Source organism: Coregonus lavaretus (genome assembly GCF_964263955.1).
Source record: "Coregonus lavaretus genome assembly, chromosome: 7".
Lineage (NCBI taxonomy): Eukaryota > Metazoa > Chordata > Actinopteri > Salmoniformes > Salmonidae > Coregonus > Coregonus lavaretus.
In genome coordinates, this window is record NC_139994.1 from 37,035,408 (window position 1) to 37,053,673 (window position 18,266).

At 44.9% G+C, this 18,266-nt stretch overlaps 1 long non-coding RNA gene across 1 annotated transcript; it reads right to left on the reverse strand.

The window, feature by feature from the left end:
- Positions 1-8,162: 8,162 nt before the first annotated feature.
- LOC311132150 lies at positions 8,163-8,745 on the reverse strand. The gene is made up of 4 exons (XR_014613493.1): positions 8,700-8,745; positions 8,542-8,604; positions 8,410-8,466; positions 8,163-8,295 (listed from the first exon to the last, which is right to left on the reverse strand). It is a non-coding gene; the product is annotated as an uncharacterized lncRNA (long non-coding RNA).
- Between the last annotated feature and the right edge of the window lie 9,521 nt (positions 8,746-18,266).

The window sequence follows — 18,266 nt, forward strand, 5'->3', positions numbered from 1 at the left end:
CCGGTATTGGGTATCCCGGCTGTGGTTTGGGAAGGAGTGCAGGTGCGAGGTCTGGATAACAGGCTCAAGGACCTGAATTGGTTGAGCCTCCATAAGGGCTTGCCCGTACGTTCCATCTTGTACGGGCGTGGCTTGACTCGATCCCCCACCTGCCCAAGGCCAACTTGTGGCGGGGAGGAGACGGTGCGCCATGTTTTTTGGGACTGTGCTTTCGCCGGGGTAGTGTGGGCTAGGGCACAGGGTCTGATAGGCAGGGTGAGAGGGGATTTTGTGGTTACATGGGCTAGGGTAGAGAGAGGGGTAGGGAGAGCGAGGGGGACGGTTAGGGACAGGTTTCTGCTCTGGCTTCTCATAAGCCTCTTTAAACAGGGTTTGTGGGAGGCTAGGCAGAAATTGGAAAGGACAGGGGGAGAAGGGGGTGTGGAGGGGATAGTGAGGAGGGTGGAGAGAAATTTGAGGGGGAGGATGAAGGGAGAGGAGAAGAAGTGGGGGCAGCATGCTGCTCGGGAGAGGTGGAAGGGGGGTTTAGGATTAGTGTAGAGGGGGGGTTTAGGTTTAGTATAGAGGGGTAGGGAGGAGGGTGTGTTTTTTGTGGCAGGGTAAAAAGGGGAGGGGAGGTGCTCCCCTGAGGTGTATCTAGTGTTATAGTTTGATTTTTGTTTGGTTTCTCATAGTCCTATGTGGCGTAGCCGGTATACATGATGTGATTTCTATGTTTATTTTCTCGTAGTCCTAGGTGGCTCAGTGGGGTAGAGCATGGCGTTTGTAGTGGGTTCGGAACCCGAAGCCGCCCATATGTAAAATGTATGCAAGCATGACGGTAAGTACAGCGTCTGCTAAATGGCATAGTGTAGTTTTTTCTTATTATGATGGGGTTGTTGGTTGGTTAATAGTGATTGGGTGGTGGAAAGAGGAGGGTGAGAGGATACTGGTGTGAGAATGGTGTGGCGTGATGCAAATATTGTATTGTATTGAAATTGAATGATTTATGATGTATGGTTTTTGTAAGTTTTTAATAAAAACCCTTAAATCAGAACCAAGCAAACCGCTCGCAAATCCACCGGTGGCAAAGCCCCTAGGAAGCAGCTCGCCACTAAGGCTGCTCGCAAGAGTGCCCTGGCTACCGGCGGTGTGAAGAAGCCTCACCGTTACAGGCCCGGCACCGTGGCTCTGAGAGAGATCCGTCGTTACCAGAAGTCCACTGAGCTGCTCATCCGCAAGCTGCCCTTCCAGCGCCTGGTGCGAGAAATCGCCCAGGACTTCAAGACCGACCTGCGCTTCCAGAGCTCCGCCGTGATGGCCCTGCAGGAGACTAGCGAGGCTTACCTGGTCGGCCTGTTCGAGGACACCAACCTGTGCGCCATCCACGCCAAGTGGGTGACCATCATGCCCAAGGACATCCAGCTGGCCCGCCGTATTCGCGGAGAGCGCGCATAAATGAGGATGACCTGAACTTCAAAATCCCCCAAAGGCTCTTTTAAGAGCCACCTCCATATTTCCATCAAAAAGGCACAATTGTTCCATGTATACACGCACCTCTACATTAGCCACCATGTATGTTGTTCACTAACACGTCTAAAAGCTACGTATTGCACCTTTTAGTTGCCTGAAGTCTAGCTTCAATGTTTGTGTGTGTGTGTGTATATACACAACCATCTGGCATCATCCACTTCCTTTGGACTATAGTAGCACAGTAAAATGTTTAACAAAGGAGGGGAAAAAGAAACGAGTGATAATATAGGCCGAATAGTAACAAGAATTGTGTTCAGATGAATAATTGACACTATTAGTTGTGTGTAATAATAGCCTTGCATGCAGTCAAGAAAAAACATTGCATGCCAACTGACTTTGAGAGTCCCATGTTGCAGTGCTGCTGAGAGACTCATGCAGAGGCCACAACATTACAGTGGAGCACGGAGGACATCTTGTGGTTACATTCGGGTACTGCACATCATGGTGATTCCCTTTTTGTTTTAGTCCTGGGGTTCCCAAGGGGTGCGCATTTTGCGTTTTGCCCTAGCACTCCACAGCTGATTCTAATACTCCCAGCTTGATGATGATGAGTTGATTCTTTGAATCAGCTGTGTAGCGCTAGGGCAAAAACTCCCAAAACGTGGCCAGAGTTTGGGAAACCCTGCTTTAGGCTAATACTAGCCTATTAGGATGACTTGGTTCGATCGCTTTAATGCCAACTGCTGAACTCTGGTTTTCACGAATTACTTGTCCCAGGTGAGCATTATGAATCCAATAGCAAAACAAATGTTTCTAAATTGCTCAATAGTCAAAAAAGGGCAGGTAACGATGGGTTCTCAGCAATATTTCACCCACAACCAATCACTACTCAAGCATAGACATTAGGATCATCAACAAATATTCCTAAGTCATACTACCAAAGGGTTGTAACGAAATGGATTTGTCTGTTCAATGCAAGTTCAACGTCAAAGACAAAGTGCATCACCACAACAAACGTGTCTTTAGATACACTGTAAAAAATGACTTTGTGGAATGTACTCAAACTATTACAGTCAACAAAAGCACACGTCATATTATTGAGTAGATCTTTTTGCTTGTTTTTATGAGTAGATAAGCTTGAGTAAGTTGTTTAGATGTGGTCCAATACATTGAGTAAAGATGATAGAGGTAAAAAAGTATTATATTACGTTGATTCAACTCAAATAGACATTGTGTTATTTTACCTGAATGATTCATCCTATTATGTATTTAGACCAAGTGAGAAAAATGTTCACATTTTTACTTTGGATTCACTCAATCAGATCCCTTAAGAGAAAAGGTATCCGGACACCGGGAATCCATTTATTTAAACATCAACGGTTTGCAAAACATCTGTTATTATGATTTGACAAATTACGGATTTGCAATCAACACTGCAGGTAAATCCTGATTGCTGCAGGTAGGCAAAACCGTAGAAATAGGAACTACAACACTAACTAGTATAGGATCTCTGTGGGCAGAACCATTACTTACGAGAGATACAATGGAGCTTCAACCCCATAGACGTCACAGGGAAAAAAATATTCTCATAGTAACCATGGACACCTATGGAAATGGAGGCTCAAATAGCTCGTGTTTGCACTGTGGGATATTTTTCAAACTACAATGCCAAAACAATGAACAACCCCAATAATCTAAACACTTTTACTCGTTTGTTCCTATAACATTTCTCTGTTCACGAGCACTGCTGATGGATGCCACCTATATTACTTTGGTCATTTTTCCTTTAACCCATTAATGTTGTAGGTGTGCCTTTTTTCAACAGTTCCCAATAGAAATCTGTACCGCACCTGCTGCAATTTCAACCTCTAAATGGCCGCCTATGAAAAGCCAAGTGACATTTACTCCTGATGTACCGACTGTACCGACTGACCTGTTGCAACCTCTACAACCACTGTGCTTATTATTTGACCCTGCTGGTCGTCTATGAACGTTTGAACATCTTGGAGAGAAATGTGCCCTTAATGGCCACGTACTGTTATAATCTCTACCCGGCACAGGCAGAAGGGCACCGGCCACCCCTCAGAGCCTGGTTGTTCTCTAGGTTTGTGCCTTTCTAGGGAGTTTTTCCTAGCCACCGCGTTTCTACATCTGCATTGCTTGCCGTTTGGGGTTTTAGGCTGGGTTTCTGCATAGCACTTTGTGACATCTGTTGATGTGAAAAGGGCTTTATAGATCCACTTCATTGATTGATTGATTGATTGATGGTAGAATTGTCAAAATACCAGTGGTAAAATGTGTGTACCTTGATGAAACCTCAAAATGGTACAACGGATTCAAAAATGGAAATTTCAAACCGCAACTGTATGAGAACAAAATGGACATTACATTTTACAATGACATCCTTCATTAAAAACACCTATTTGGTATCTCTTGTATACAAAAACACAATGGAAAATACCATGGCAGTGACCCTTTAAAACACACCTTGCAGAATAAACGTGTCTTCCTTACCCTCTAACCTCTTTAGCCTAGATGACCGCCACGGGCCCATCGGGGACGGGGTCCCAGACCGCAATGTGCTCGAGCCCCGCCTCTCGGTGACCATCCCCCGGTAGGCAGAGGTTGGTCCCAGCACAGATTCTGTGGCCCAGGAGGCTTCACCGACAACAAGCGGGCCTGTGGTAGAGGACACCGTTCCTGACCTGCTACCAGAAAAAATGAAGGGAGAGAAGAGTTCCAAAAGGCACCTCAGCGTTTAACTACGAAGGTGTTACAAAGTAACCCTGACATTCAGTCTATGACAATTGTCCTCTGGCCTGTCATTCTGCTTAAGACAGTCATTTGTTCTTGAGGCCTGTCATCTTGACTGTGAGCTTTGAGCAGTCCAGCTCCACAAACACTTTCTGGAATGCCTTGAACGTGTACTCCGGCTTTTAGGGGTGGCTGAGATTCAGAGCATACAGTGAGGGGAAAAAGTATTTGATCCCCTGCTGATTTTGTACGTTTGCCCACTGACAAAGACATGATCAGTCTATAATTGTAATGGTAGGTTTATTTGAACAGTGAGAGACAGAATAACAACAAAATCCAGAAAAACGCATGTCAAAAATGTTATAAATTCTTTTGCATTTTAATGAGGGAAATAATATTTGACCCCTCTGCAAAACATGACTTTGATTGCCAACAAGGGTTTCGCCACCAAGTACTGAGGTCAGACGTTTCTTGTAGTTGGCCACCAGGTTTGCACACATCTCGGGAGGGATTTTGTCCCACTCCTCTTTGCAGATCTTCTCCAAGTCATTAAGGTTTCGAGCCTGACGTTTGGCAACTCGAACCTTCAGCTCCCTCCACAGATTTTCTATGGGATTAAGGTCTGGAGACTGGCTAGGCCACTCCAGGACCTTAATGTGCTTCTTCTTGAGCCACTCCTTTGTTGCCTTGGCCGTGTGTTTTGGGTCATTGTTATGCTGGAATACCCATCCACGACCCATTTTCAATGCCCTGGCTGAGGGAAGGAGGTTCTCACCCAAGATGACGTTACATGGCCCCGTCCATCATCCCTTTGATGCGGTGAAGTTGTCCTGTCCCCTTAGCAGAAAAACACCCCCAAAGCATAATGTTTCCACCTCCATGTTTGACGGTGGGGATGGTGCTCTTGGGGTCATAGGCAGCATTCCTCCTCCTCCAAACACGGCGAGTTGAGTTGATGCCAAAGAGCTCGATTTCGGTCTCATCTGACCACAACACTTTCACCCAGTTCTCCTCTGAATCATTCAGATGTTCATTGGCATACTTCAGACGGGCCTGTATATGTGCTTTCTTGAGCAGGGGGACCTTGCGGGCGCCGCAGGATTTCAGTCCTTCACGGCGTAGTGTGTTACCAATTATTTTCTTGGTGACTATGGTCCCAGCTGCCTTGAGATCATTGACAAGATCCTCCCGTGTAGTTCTGGGCTGATTCCTCACCGTTCTCATGATCATTGCAACTCCACGATGTGAGATCTTGCACGGAGCCCCAGGCCAAGGGAGATTTACAGTTCTTTTGCGTTTCATCCATTTGCGAATAATCGCACCAACTGTTGTCACCTTTTCACCAAGCTGCTTGGCGATGGTCTTGTAGCCCATTCAAGCCTTGTGTAGGTCTACAATCTTGTCCCTGACATCCTTGGAGAGGTCTTTGGTCTTGGCCACGGCGGAGAGTATGGAATCTGATTGATTGCTTCTGTGGACCGGTGTCTTTTATACAGGTAACACGCTGAGATTAGGAGCATTCCCTTTATGAGTGTGCTCCTAATCTCAGCTCGCTACCTGTATAAAAGACACCTGGGAGCCAGACATCTTTCTGATTGAGAGGGGGTCAAATACTTTTTTCCTCATTAAAATGCTAATCAATTTATAACATTTTGGACATGCGTTTTTTTCTGGAATTTTTTGCTGTTATTCTGTCTTTCACTGTTCAAATAAACCTACCATTCAAATTATAGACTGATTATTTCTTTGTCAGTGGGCAAACGTACAGAATCAGCAGGGGATCAAATACTATTTTCCCCTCACTGTATGTCATGCCAAGAAGAATGGCAGAAGCCTTTGCAAAACTCAGACCGGTGATCACTTAAGGATGACGCCTACCTCCTCTGGACCATCACTCGCCACGGCACCCTCCTAGTTGATAGCATAGATTTCCTTTACATGTTCTTGCAGGAAATGACCCCCCTCAGCTTCCTGTAAAATAAATAACACACAAATACAGACATTCTGTCAATGTGGGGAACACATTTTATTGCACCTGGATTACGACATGCCCTTATTTGTTATCAGATTGCAGTGAACTTTCTCTCCCTCTCACACACACACGTCATCGAATATTCATGGATGAAAATGCTTTATTGCCCCCACATGGTAGTCTTTAATGAGGCCACCTCCAGTAAAGCTGAACAATAATTCCTCACTGAACTCACATCATGACCCTGATATAGAATAAAATCACAGATCTCATTGGATTCAATCTGTGCATGTGAAATCTATGAAATCACCGACCCAAGTATCCTATATTAGCAAAAGGTGTACAATGCTTGGGTAGCACAGCGGGGCCTGTGGCTTAAATTGCAGCACCGAACATCAGCCAGCTAAATACAAAACAGTGCATTTTTCCTGAGGATACTTTACCATCCAGCATGACCCGCAATCTGTCTGAAAGTACTCCTCCCTTGGAATGGAATAAGGACAGCAGCTTAGGGGTGTCCTGCATAAACCTTGCCTCAAGATGCTTTGCGGTGAGCCTGTGGAATTGTTCATTGATCTGAAAGACAAATACTGAAATATCATCAAGCAAGGCTCATAACAAAGAGGTTTGTCATAGTGAAGACATATCATTTGGCATTTTCTTTTTTTGCCTGCTGACTCACCTGAGAGGCTTCTAAACAGAGCAGGCTATCTGTCTTTCATGTCTTCAACACTGGGACACTGGTTGATCACTTCCTGTCTTTTGGCGTGCAAATGTATTGGTCATATTTCCTGGAATCACCCTTGTGTGGTCCTTCTTTGCATGTTACTAATTCTATTCTCTGAGCGGCCACATCTGTTAAAAGAAGAATCTAGACGACTAAACATAACCATTAACCCATTTTATCAAGACCCTGCAACTACAACAAGTAGCTACGAATTGTGACAAAATTGATTATTTCCATAGCCATTACAGCAGCTAGCTTTTAGCTAACGTACGTTAGCAATCAAGGGCTGACACACGATTGATATGCTACTAGCTAGCTCGCGCTAATACACATGGGCAGACAAACCTAAATTAGCTAACGTTAGCTTAGCAAGTAACCTAGCTAGCACAAGCACCCTTATGTTAGCTAGCTACCTTCTAGCTAAAGGTAGTATGACAAAAAAGAGGACGAGGAAACGTAGCGTGGAACCCCGTATTCTCGGCATATTCAACAGGGTTTTAAATAATTCATTACCTTCAACAGTGTTATCTTGTGATCAAGCCATCAATGTTAGGTGATTATTGGTGGTGTCAAAATGTTAGCTAACGGGTTAGCAATTAGCAAGTTTGACATTTCAGTGGAAATACTACTATTATCAGCTTTTTGATGAGCGGTTTTGGAAAAAAAACGTCACGTATTATCGCAATTCGGCCCCAAGTTATTGGCCACCTTACTATTCAGTTCCATTACAAGATATATCCGTTCAATTTTGTTCAAGAAGAGACACACCGACCGCGTACCGGAAGTGTTTGACTAGTTGGCTAGGCTTCCGGTAAAAAATAATGATTTGCCTGTCCACTTTTCATTGCGTGGCCCTCTTGAGGACGATTAAAAAATGGTCCATCACCAACATATTCAGTGTTGTAACCAAATAATGTCTCATCATTTGTTTTACAGATTCATCTTATGTTGTGAGAAAGTAGATAACAGTTGAATTCTAAAATATGAGTATTAATAATTTACATCAAATAAACCTTTAATTTCAGTTATGTGCATTGACATAAACAATGAAAACACTTGGAGTTTGTTGCAGAGATGCACTTGGAAAGTAAAGGAAGAACTACACAAGAGTGGTTCCATAAATATATATATATATTACATTTTAGACTTTAATTTTTTTGTACAAATAAATAATTTCATCTGAACACAAACAATTCAATCTCGACCAATGGTCACAAAAATCACAATAATAATCCAGCTCCACCGCTACCTCTTGATCCCACTGCACACACCTGCAGTGGAACCAGTGCTGACAGAAGTCACAGCACAACCATGGCACCTCGGATCTACACTCCTGAGAGGAGCTTGCAGGCGGATCACGCTCCCCGCAGCGAGCACAGCAGGTGGTCTTCTTTTATACCAAATAATACAAATGGATTAATATGGTTTTACAAAATGTAGAAGTTCTTCAGCAACAATAGTAATTGATACAACTGAGAGAGAGAGAGAAAAACAGATGAAGTACCTGAGAGCGGTGCCATGGGTGGCGTGACCGCTGGAGCTTTTCTCTTCCTTCTCTGTGCTGCAGTTTGAGAAAAAGTACTGTTAGACAGAGCATGTTTCATGAAAACCCTTTTCAACTTTTTTACACCAATACCTCTGGAGGAAGCTGCAGAGGTTTTGGAGGAGGTGGAGATGACTTGAGGGCTGGTGCTATGCACTGTAGATATGTAAAGAGAGATTCTGTTGTTTACATTGCTGTTGTATAAAACACATAACAAACAGTCATTTCTTCGTAATTTAACACGCGTTTACCTGTGGAGGTGGCGGTATTCAAATTGCAGGGGGCCAGGGACACCAGACGAGGCCGCTAAGGTGGTGTGATCAGGGGAGTCTGAGGAGGCAGTTGGTCCAGAGGAGGCTGTGTTGGTGGTGACAGACAGGGTGGGTGGTGTGCATCGCGGTGGCGGTGGACAAAACCGCCGACGATGGCTTGGAGGAGCCGGTGTTTGTAACGGTGGGGTTGAGGGGCCGACGACGGTGTGGCCGGGAGAGTAGGCACGTGGCCTTCTGCAGCTGGGGACTCCGGCGGCTCCTACAGGTGTTGCACACCGGGAGGCACTGGCAGTGGTGATACAGCTGTCAGGAGTGGTTCCAGCAGGGGGTCCTGCAGAGGCGATGGCGCCAATGGTCTCATCCACGGCAGCCCTCTCCTGTGCCCTCTGTGTTCTGAGGGCTGCCCGACGCTCTTTCCCCTCTCCTTCTCACCCCTCTCCTGCCACCGGCGCGTGTATTCCTCCCCGGTGAGGCACGTGGCGATCACAGCGACTCTTCTGTATCGGTCCAGCCGATACTTCAGGACAGTAAGGATGTGCCCCAGGTCCTTCGCTATCAGCCCACCCTCTATTAGAGGGTGCTCTTCTAGAGCTAGGCCTGGGACTGGAGCAGGGACTGGGACTGGAGATGGGGCTGAGGGTCCTCCTGCGGTCGCTGGGGAGGAGGCGCTGACGGATGGCACAGTGCTGCTGGTTCCAGGAGAGGCGGTGGTGGGACTCAGTAGGGACCGAGACAACATTAAACGGGACCCTTCAATGGCTGAAGGGTCAAGAAGGGAAGAGGGCACACTTCTTAAACCCTTCCACCACATAGCGCATGTCCTTGCATCGCTGGTACGAGTAGCGGAATACTCTGGCAAATTCTGATTTGTTTACCATGTAGGAGTGGTCAAAATGGCTATGGTCTCCAGCTACCTCGGAGAACTCAGCCTTTAAAGGGCCAAAGTATGCCACGTCCAGCGGCTGCAGGACACGGGTGCAGTGTGGTGGAAGACAAAGAAGTATAACCCCTTCCCTTAGTGCCGCCGCGATCACCTCCGGGTCCATGTGGCTCTTGTGCCCATCGAAGAGGAGAAGGAGAGGGCGCTCCTTCACTGCATGCTTAAAGAAGTGCAGAAACCACTTCCTGAACAGGTCCCCGTCAATGTAGCCACTGCTAGCCAAGGCTTGGAGGGGGGCCTCCCAGTGTGTAGTGGCCACCGGGGAAACATCCTCCCCAGCTGCGTTGAAGCAGGCCAGCACTGTGATGTGCTCCTTGGTCCCAGGAGCCTGCTGGTACACGTGTTTTGCGCCCCGGGGAGCCAGCACTTTGTGCCTGCTCTGGTCGCTACGAAACCCAGACTCATCGCAGTTGTAGATTTGTCTGGGTTTCTCCCTCAACCCACTCTCCACCAAGTGCTTCTCATAAGAAGCGAAGAAGGTGTCCGTCGTCGGACGTGTGGCACACTCAGCACTCCCCCTGTCCTGGGTGTCCAGCCTCCTCATGCTCAGGATCATGTGCCTCCTCCTGAACATTTCCCACCACCGCTTCCCCAGTGGCGGGATTGTTTCCCCTGGGTGCCGAAACCTACAATAGAATAGAATAGAATATATACAGTGGGGGAAAAAAGTATTTAGTCAGCCACCAATTGTGCAAGTTCTCCCACTTAAAAAGATGAGAGGCCTGTAATTTTCATCATAGGTACAAGTCAACTATGACAGACAAAATGAGATTTTTTTTCTCCAGAAAATCACATTGTAGAATTTTTAATGAATTTATTTGCAAATTATGGGGAGCTCGAGGTGATTTAGTCCTCCAACCGCTAGAGAGTGTCAGAGGTTAGGGGGAAATTAGCTACAAGTTAGCTAGCTAGTTAGCTAGTCTAGGCTACGTTAGCTAGTAACACATGACCAAACGAGAGCTCGCTAACCATCGGTCACATACGACCCAACAAATGCGCAGACAAAACATGTAATAAAAAAACTGTCATTACAATAATGCACATTTGGCCAGCATAGATTTGACTTGCAAAAGCGGCTGATTTTTGCGCATAATTTCCTGTATTTATGTTAAATTCTTTGGAATACATTCACCACACTAAATCATGTTCACATGCACAAACAAATAATTTATTTCAAGATTTAAAGTTTAAGAGAGTGAGTACTCAATTGGACGACATTTCATTGTTACATACCTAGTCTCAGCTCAGCTTATTATCAGACTTCTTGAGGTAGTGACCGTTTCAACTCCTGTTGTCTTTCGCAGCAATAGTATCTCTTCTTCTGTCACTAACTTCGGGGTGCAGCGCATATGGTTCAGTGGCGCTCATCAGCGCCATCTACCGTCGGGGAGTTTGAAAAAAGGAACGAACGAGTCTCTGATCTTGTCAATATCAGCATTTTGCTCTACTTACCGTGAAGTAAAATCATAATAGTCATCATCATAATAGTAGTACATTACAGTATATATTTGAGTAAAATAGTACAATTTAAAGGGAGTATGTCAGGGTCAATTACTGACAAATGAGAACACACTAATCCTCAGGGGTCATTTTGGGGCAAAACGCACCACTTTGTGAAGGTTTTGTTTTGATTGAAGAGCAAGAAAAGTATTAATTGGTTCCACTTCTTTCCCTTCTAAATGCGTTTGCCTAAGGACAGCCAGTATACACATATCTAAATGTTATAAAACATTGTTGTTTTTTTTGCCACTCAGAACACAGACATTTACCTTAAGGGGAGTTACCCTCATTTTAGAATTCCCACCCATACATTTTCATGACAGTGTTCCTAATCTGCAGTAGGCAAAGCAGTTGAAAATCGGTAGGTTAACACCAAACCGTGAAGTGATTATGAATTCAGAGCAGTCGGATTAGGTCATAGTCAAATACATTTGAACAAATGAACAACAATATCACACGGAAAGTGATGTGAGCATTGCATTGTGGAAAGCAATGACTTTACAAGAACATGTATTGCAATGCGAAGCATGTATTTCTAGATTAAACACTGATTCTGTGTGGTGAATAAGTACCTGTATGATTTGGTGTGCTCTACTTGAACATGTGCTTAGAGTTTTGAAACCACTGCCTATATGATGAGCTGTTGTTGTATTTTTTTTTTACCACATACTTATGAAAATTGCACCGGTTGAGAGATGATGGCTCTCTGAGCCTACGTGAAGAGTACTTCTGATCCAGCAGGTGGTGCTAAGATCCCTCCCTATATTACTTGAATGATGAGTTGACTTATTCCTTATAGCTCCTAATGATTTTAAGGCCAGTGTTGGCAAACATTACTTCTGCTCCAGCAGGTGGCCATGAAATCCCTCCCTAGATGACTTGACTGACCAGTTAGTTGATGGACTCCTTATAGCTCTTAATGATTTTAAGCAGAGTGTTGGCCACATGACTTCTGGTCCAGCAGGTGCCTTTTATTTCAACGCCTCAGGCAAGTAAAACGTGCAATACGTAGCTTTTAGACGGGTTAGTTAACAACATACATGGTGAGAAATGTAGAGGTGCGCATATATAATAAGCCATTTAACAGACGCTTTTATCCAAAGCGACATACAGTCATGTGCGCATACATTTATACGTCCCGGGGATCGAACCCACTACCCTGGCGTTACAAGCGCCATGCTCTACCAATTTAGCTACAGAGGACCACGAATAAATATATCAATTGTGCCTTTTTGATGGAAATATGGAGGTGGGATTTTGGAGATCAAGTCATAATTTATGCGCGCTCTCTGCGAATAAGGCGGGCCAGCTGGATGTCTTAGGACACGATGGTCACCCTCTTTGCGTGGATGGCACACAGTTTGGTGTCCTCGAACAGACCGACCAGGTAAGTCTCGCTAGCCTCCTGCAGGGCCATCACGGCGGAGCTCTGGAAGCGCAGGTCGGCGATTTTTCTCCACAGGCGCTGGAAGGGCACAATGCGGATGAGCAGCTCAGTGGCCCTTTGGTAACGACGGATCTCTCTGAGACACGGTGCCGGGCCTGTAACTGGGAGGCGCTCCTGCGTGCAGACTTGGCGTTGAGCTGCTTCCTGTAGGCTTTGCCAAGGGTGAATTTGCAGTCAGCGTATAGCCTCGAAATGCCCATGTGAAATGTATAAAGCCGGCAGTGGCATCTGCTGATTGGACACCATCTCCCCACCACCCCGATTGGCCCATTGCGGAGGACTCCTCTGTCGGTTACTGGAAGGGATGCTTTGCTTCTTTTTTTTAGGACCGCGCGCCCAACACAATACACTGGGCACCCAAAACAATAGTACACTAAGCGCGTGCGTACAATAGCACACTGCTGGCCCTTTGCGCGCAATAATAGTCGTCAAAGTCAAGAGTGAAATATTGTGTTATATTTTAATGCTAGCCTGTTATGGCAAACGAGGCCAATGGTACACTGCCTGCACACAACTACACACTGCACGCCGGCAAAAGCACACTGTGCGCGCGCAACAGCACACTGACGGCCCTTTATGCGGAATAATGGTCTCCAAAGTCCAGAGTGAAATCTTGTGTTCTAATCTAATGCTTGCCTGCTATGGCAAACGAGGCCTAGTAGGTGTTATTGTTCATTCATGGCCTCATGTGGGAACATGATATAGTGCCATGTACAGTGGGGAAAAAAAGTATTTAGTCAGCCACCAATTGTGCAAGTTCTCCCACTTAAAAAGATGAGAGAGGCCTGTAATTTTCATCATAGGTACACGTCAACTATGACAGACAAATTGAGAAGAAAAAAATCCAGAAAATCACATTGTAGGATTTTTAATGAATTTATTTGCAAATTGTGGTGGAAAATAAGTATTTGGTCACCTACAAACAAGCAAGATTTCTGGCTCTCACAGACCTGTAACTTCTTCTTTAAGAGGCTCCTCTGTCCTCCACTCATTACCTGTATTAATGGCACCTGTTTGAACTTGTTATCAGTATAAAAGACACCTGTCCACAACCTCAAACAGTCACACTCCAAACTCCACTATGGCCAAGACCAAAGAGCTGTCAAAGGACACCAGAAACAAAATTGTAGACCTGCACCAGGCTGGGAAGACTGAATCTGCAATAGGTAAGCAGCGTGGTTTGAAGAAATCAACTGTGGGAGAAATTATTAGGATATGGAAGACATACAAGACCACTGATAATCTCCCTCGATCTGGGGCTCCACACAAGATCTCACCCCGTGGGGTCAAAATGATCACAAGAACGGTGAGCAAAAATCCCAGAACCACACGGGGGGACCTAGTGAATGACCTGCAGAGAGCTGGGACCAAAGTAACAAAGCCTACCATCAGTAACACACTACGCCGCCAGGGACTCAAATCCTGCAGTGCCAGACGTGTCCCCCTGCTTAAGCCAGTACATGTCCAGGCCCGTCTGAAGTTTGCTAGAGTGCATTTGGATGATCCAGAAGAGGATTGGGAGAATGTCATATGGTCAGATGAAACCAAAATAGAACTTTTTGGTAAAAACTCAACTCGTCGTGTTTGGAGGACAAAGAATGCTGAGTTGCATCCAAAGAACACCATACCTACTGTGAAGCATGGGGGTGGAAACATCATGCTTTGGGGCTGTTTTTCTGCAAAGGGACCAGGACGACTGATCCGTGTAAAGGAAAGAATGAATGGGGCCATGTATCGTGAGATTTTGAGTGAAAACCTCCTTCCATCAGCAAGGGCATTGAAGATGAAACGTGGCTGGGTCTTTCAGCATGACAATGATCCCAAACACACCGCCCGGGCAACGAAGGAGTGGCTTCGTAAGAAGCATTTCAAGGTCCTGGAGTGGCCTAGCCAGTCTCCAGATCTCAACCCCATAGAAAATATTTGGAGGGAGTTGAAAGTCCGTGTTGCCCAGCAACAGCCCCAAAACATCACTGCTCTAGAGGAGATCTGCATGGAGGAATGGGCCAAAATACCAGCAACAGTGTGTGAAAACCTTGTGAAGACTTACAGAAAACGTTTGACCTGTGTCATTGCCAACAAAGGGTATATAACAAAGTATTGAGAAACTTTTGTTATTGACCAAATACTTATTTTCCACCATAATTTGCAAATAAATTCATAAAAAATCCTACAATGTGATTTTCTGGATTTTTTTTCTCATTTTGTCTGTCATAGTTGACGTGTACCTATGATGAAAATTACAGGCCTCTCTCATCTTTTTAAGTGGGAGAACTTGCACAATTGGTGGCTGACTAAATACATTTTTTCCCCACTGTATGTAAGAAATAGTCGACATAATTGTGTATACACCCACTCAATTGGTTGGCTCTTAAAATAGCCTTTGGAGGTTGAGTTGTCAAGTTGAAGCCGCTGTAGCGAATTTACTTGGCTTTGACGGTCTTCTTGGGGAGTAGGTAATGGGGAATGATGTGAGGCTTCTTGTTTGCACGGGCAACGTCTCAGCAACTCCAGGATCTCAGCAGTCAGGCACTCGAGCACGGCAGCCAGGTAGACTGGTGCGACAGCACCCACACGCTCGGCGTAGTTGCCTTTGCGCATCAGCCTGGGCATCTCGTAATCCATCTTGATTTAAATGTTCATGTAAAATTTGTTCCCAACATTGAAAGAATGTCTGTGTTTGTGTGTTATATTTTTTCCAGCAAGATGAAGGGGGTGATGTCCTGCAGGACCTAGCACAACATGTAAGGAAAATCGTTGTGTACTAACCTGGGATATTTACGTTAAGGATTATGTTGACCAATAGATGACAGTATTGACTCAATACGGGGTTTGCTTTCCGCTATCCGTCACCGTTTAAATGTCTGACATATAACCGTGCTCGAGAAAACCACAGGTAGCGTAATGTATTTCAGCAGATTTCGTGCGTTTCTGTGTGAAAAGACACAAATTTATGTGCTACTTAATTCGTGCGAAAAGACACCAATTTAACCAGTAGGCTACACACAACAACCATAAACGGATAGCCTATTTTTCTTTATTTTCTTTATTATGGCTAATTAAACGTTATGAATATACAGAAATGTTGTCTTTATTTAATAATGTTTCAAACATTGTAGTTGTATGCCTTTGTACTGTTTGAGATTTTCTGAACATCATTTGTGAGAAAATACACACATTTACGTGCAACTTAATTCGTGGGAAAAGTTGTTTTATTAATGCTAACGCTGTTTTTTATGCTTGATTTCGATTAATACTTTGGGATACTGGTGCACTTTTGGTCAGAAAGGCCCCTTTTCCGTGTAGGCAACAGTACACGATTTTCTTCATAATGCATTTCATATTTCGTAGAGTCTAAATTACACAATTTTCTTCATAATTCATTTAATACATGTTAAAGAGGTTAATGTAAAAATAATGAAATATGTCGGCTTTCACTTATGGCACTTCCAAGGCCTTTCTATTATGGTTATGTCAATCATATTATATACTTAGGCTATTGTAACGCGTTCAACCAGTTAGCAAGTCAGAAATGTCCGTTTCCTAGTACCGACTAGCACTTGAATGCTGTATTATGCCAACTTCACATTCTCGTGGAAAATGGGAAGTTGTAACTCCGACATGATTGTGTTCAAGTGGTTTTGAAGTCGGAACAATTCTTAAACCAATAAGATTGGCAACAACATTTTCACTATTTCTCACTTGTAATTCCTACTTGGAGGGTCATTCAAGTGAAACTTTCTAGTCGGAACTAGGTATTTCCGATAACTCTGATAGCACCCTGAACACGACATTAATATGTGTGATCGACAACAGTAGGGTCTGGGTCCCGGCGTGTCCAGTCCCCATACCCATTCCATAGGAGTGAGTGTCAGTAGTCTACTATATGTCCGTGTTATGTGAAGTAAGTATGGTGATTATTATTAAGGTTCTGGTCGTCTGAGATACCAACAAGTAAGGCTATACAACATACAATATCAATGAATATATATTTTCTCCTATTAGTGTATTTGAGTTTGTTCTGTCGTTTCTGGATGATTTAATTGAAATTGCAACCAACTTTCTATGGCTTGTTTTAGATATAGTGATATTTGAGAGATTATTTCATTTCAAATAACTGAAAGTGAGAGGTTGTAATTTGAATAAAGGGGGTAAATGCCATTATTGAACATGTGGTGATTAGAACAAAAGATTTCACTCTTGACTTTGGCGAATATTATTGCGCGGCAGTGTCCTAATGCCTGCGCGCAGTGGACTATTGGCATCGTTTGCCATAGCAGGCTGGCATTAGATTAGAACATAAGATTTCACTCTTGACTTCAGCGACTATTATTGCGCATAAAGGTCCGGCAGTGTTCTATTGTTTTGGGCGCGCAGTGTATTATTGCGGGCGCACACAAAGTGTATTGTTTTTTGGCGTAAAGTGTGTTGTTTTGGGCGCTATGTATTGTTTTGGGCGCGCAGTGTACTGTTTTGGGTGTGCGGTCAAAAAAAAAAGAAGCAAAGCATCCCTTCCGATAGCCGACAGAGGAGGCCTCCGCAACGGGCCAATCGGGGTGGTGGGGAGATGGTGTCCAATCAGCAGATGCCACTGCCGGCTTTATACATTTCACATGGGCATTTCGAGGCTATACTCCGACTGTCTAAGAAGGAAGCTAGCGCCATGGCCAGAACCAAGCAAACCGCTCGCAAATCCACCCGTGGCAAAGCCTACAGGATGCAGCTCACCGCCAAGGCTGCGCGCAGGAGCGCCTCCCCGTTACAGGCCCGGCACCGTGTCTCAGAGAGATCCGTCGTTACCAAAGCTCCACTGAGCTGCTCATCCGCAATGTGCCCTTCCAGCGCCTGGGGAGAAAAATCGCCCTGTTCTTCAAGACCGACCTGCGCTTCCAGAGCTCCGCCGTGATGGCCCTGCAGGAGGCTAGCGAGGCTTACCTGGTCGGTCTGTTCGAGGACACCAAACTGTGTGCCATCCACGCAAAGAGGGTGAATATCGTGCCCTAGGACATCCAGCTGGCCCGCCTTATTTGCAGAGAGCGCGCGTAAATTATGACCTGATCTCCAAAATCCCACCTCAATATTTCCATCAAAAAGGCACAATTGATCTATTTATACGTGGTCCTCTGTAGCTCAATTGGTAGAGCATGGCGCTTGTAACGCCAGGGTAGTGGGTTCCATCCCTGGGACCACCCATACGTAAACATGTATGCGCACATGACTGTAAGTCGCTTTGGATAAAAGCGTCTGTTAAATGGCATATTATTATTATATACGCGCACGTCTACATTTCTCACCATGTATGTTGTTAACTAACTTGTCTAAAAGCTACGTATTGCACGTTTTACTTGCCTGAGGCGTTGAAATAAAAGGCATCAATCCAAATGGATTATCTACAATAGTCAAAGTCGCATGGCCAAATCAGGAAGGCTCCGCGCATGCGTTGCTGTATTCAGCACGGTTGAATGCATTCAGAGTCAGAGGTTGAAGTTTTGTCTCTCTGGCGGGAGGTAAGCTTGGCTTATATACATACAGAGGTGGGTAGAGTAGCCAAAAATTGTACTCAAGTAAAAGTACTGTTACTTCAGAATAATATTGTTATGTATGGTACGACGTGCTGTACGTCGTACTGTACGTTGTTATGGTTTACGACAGTGTGCTG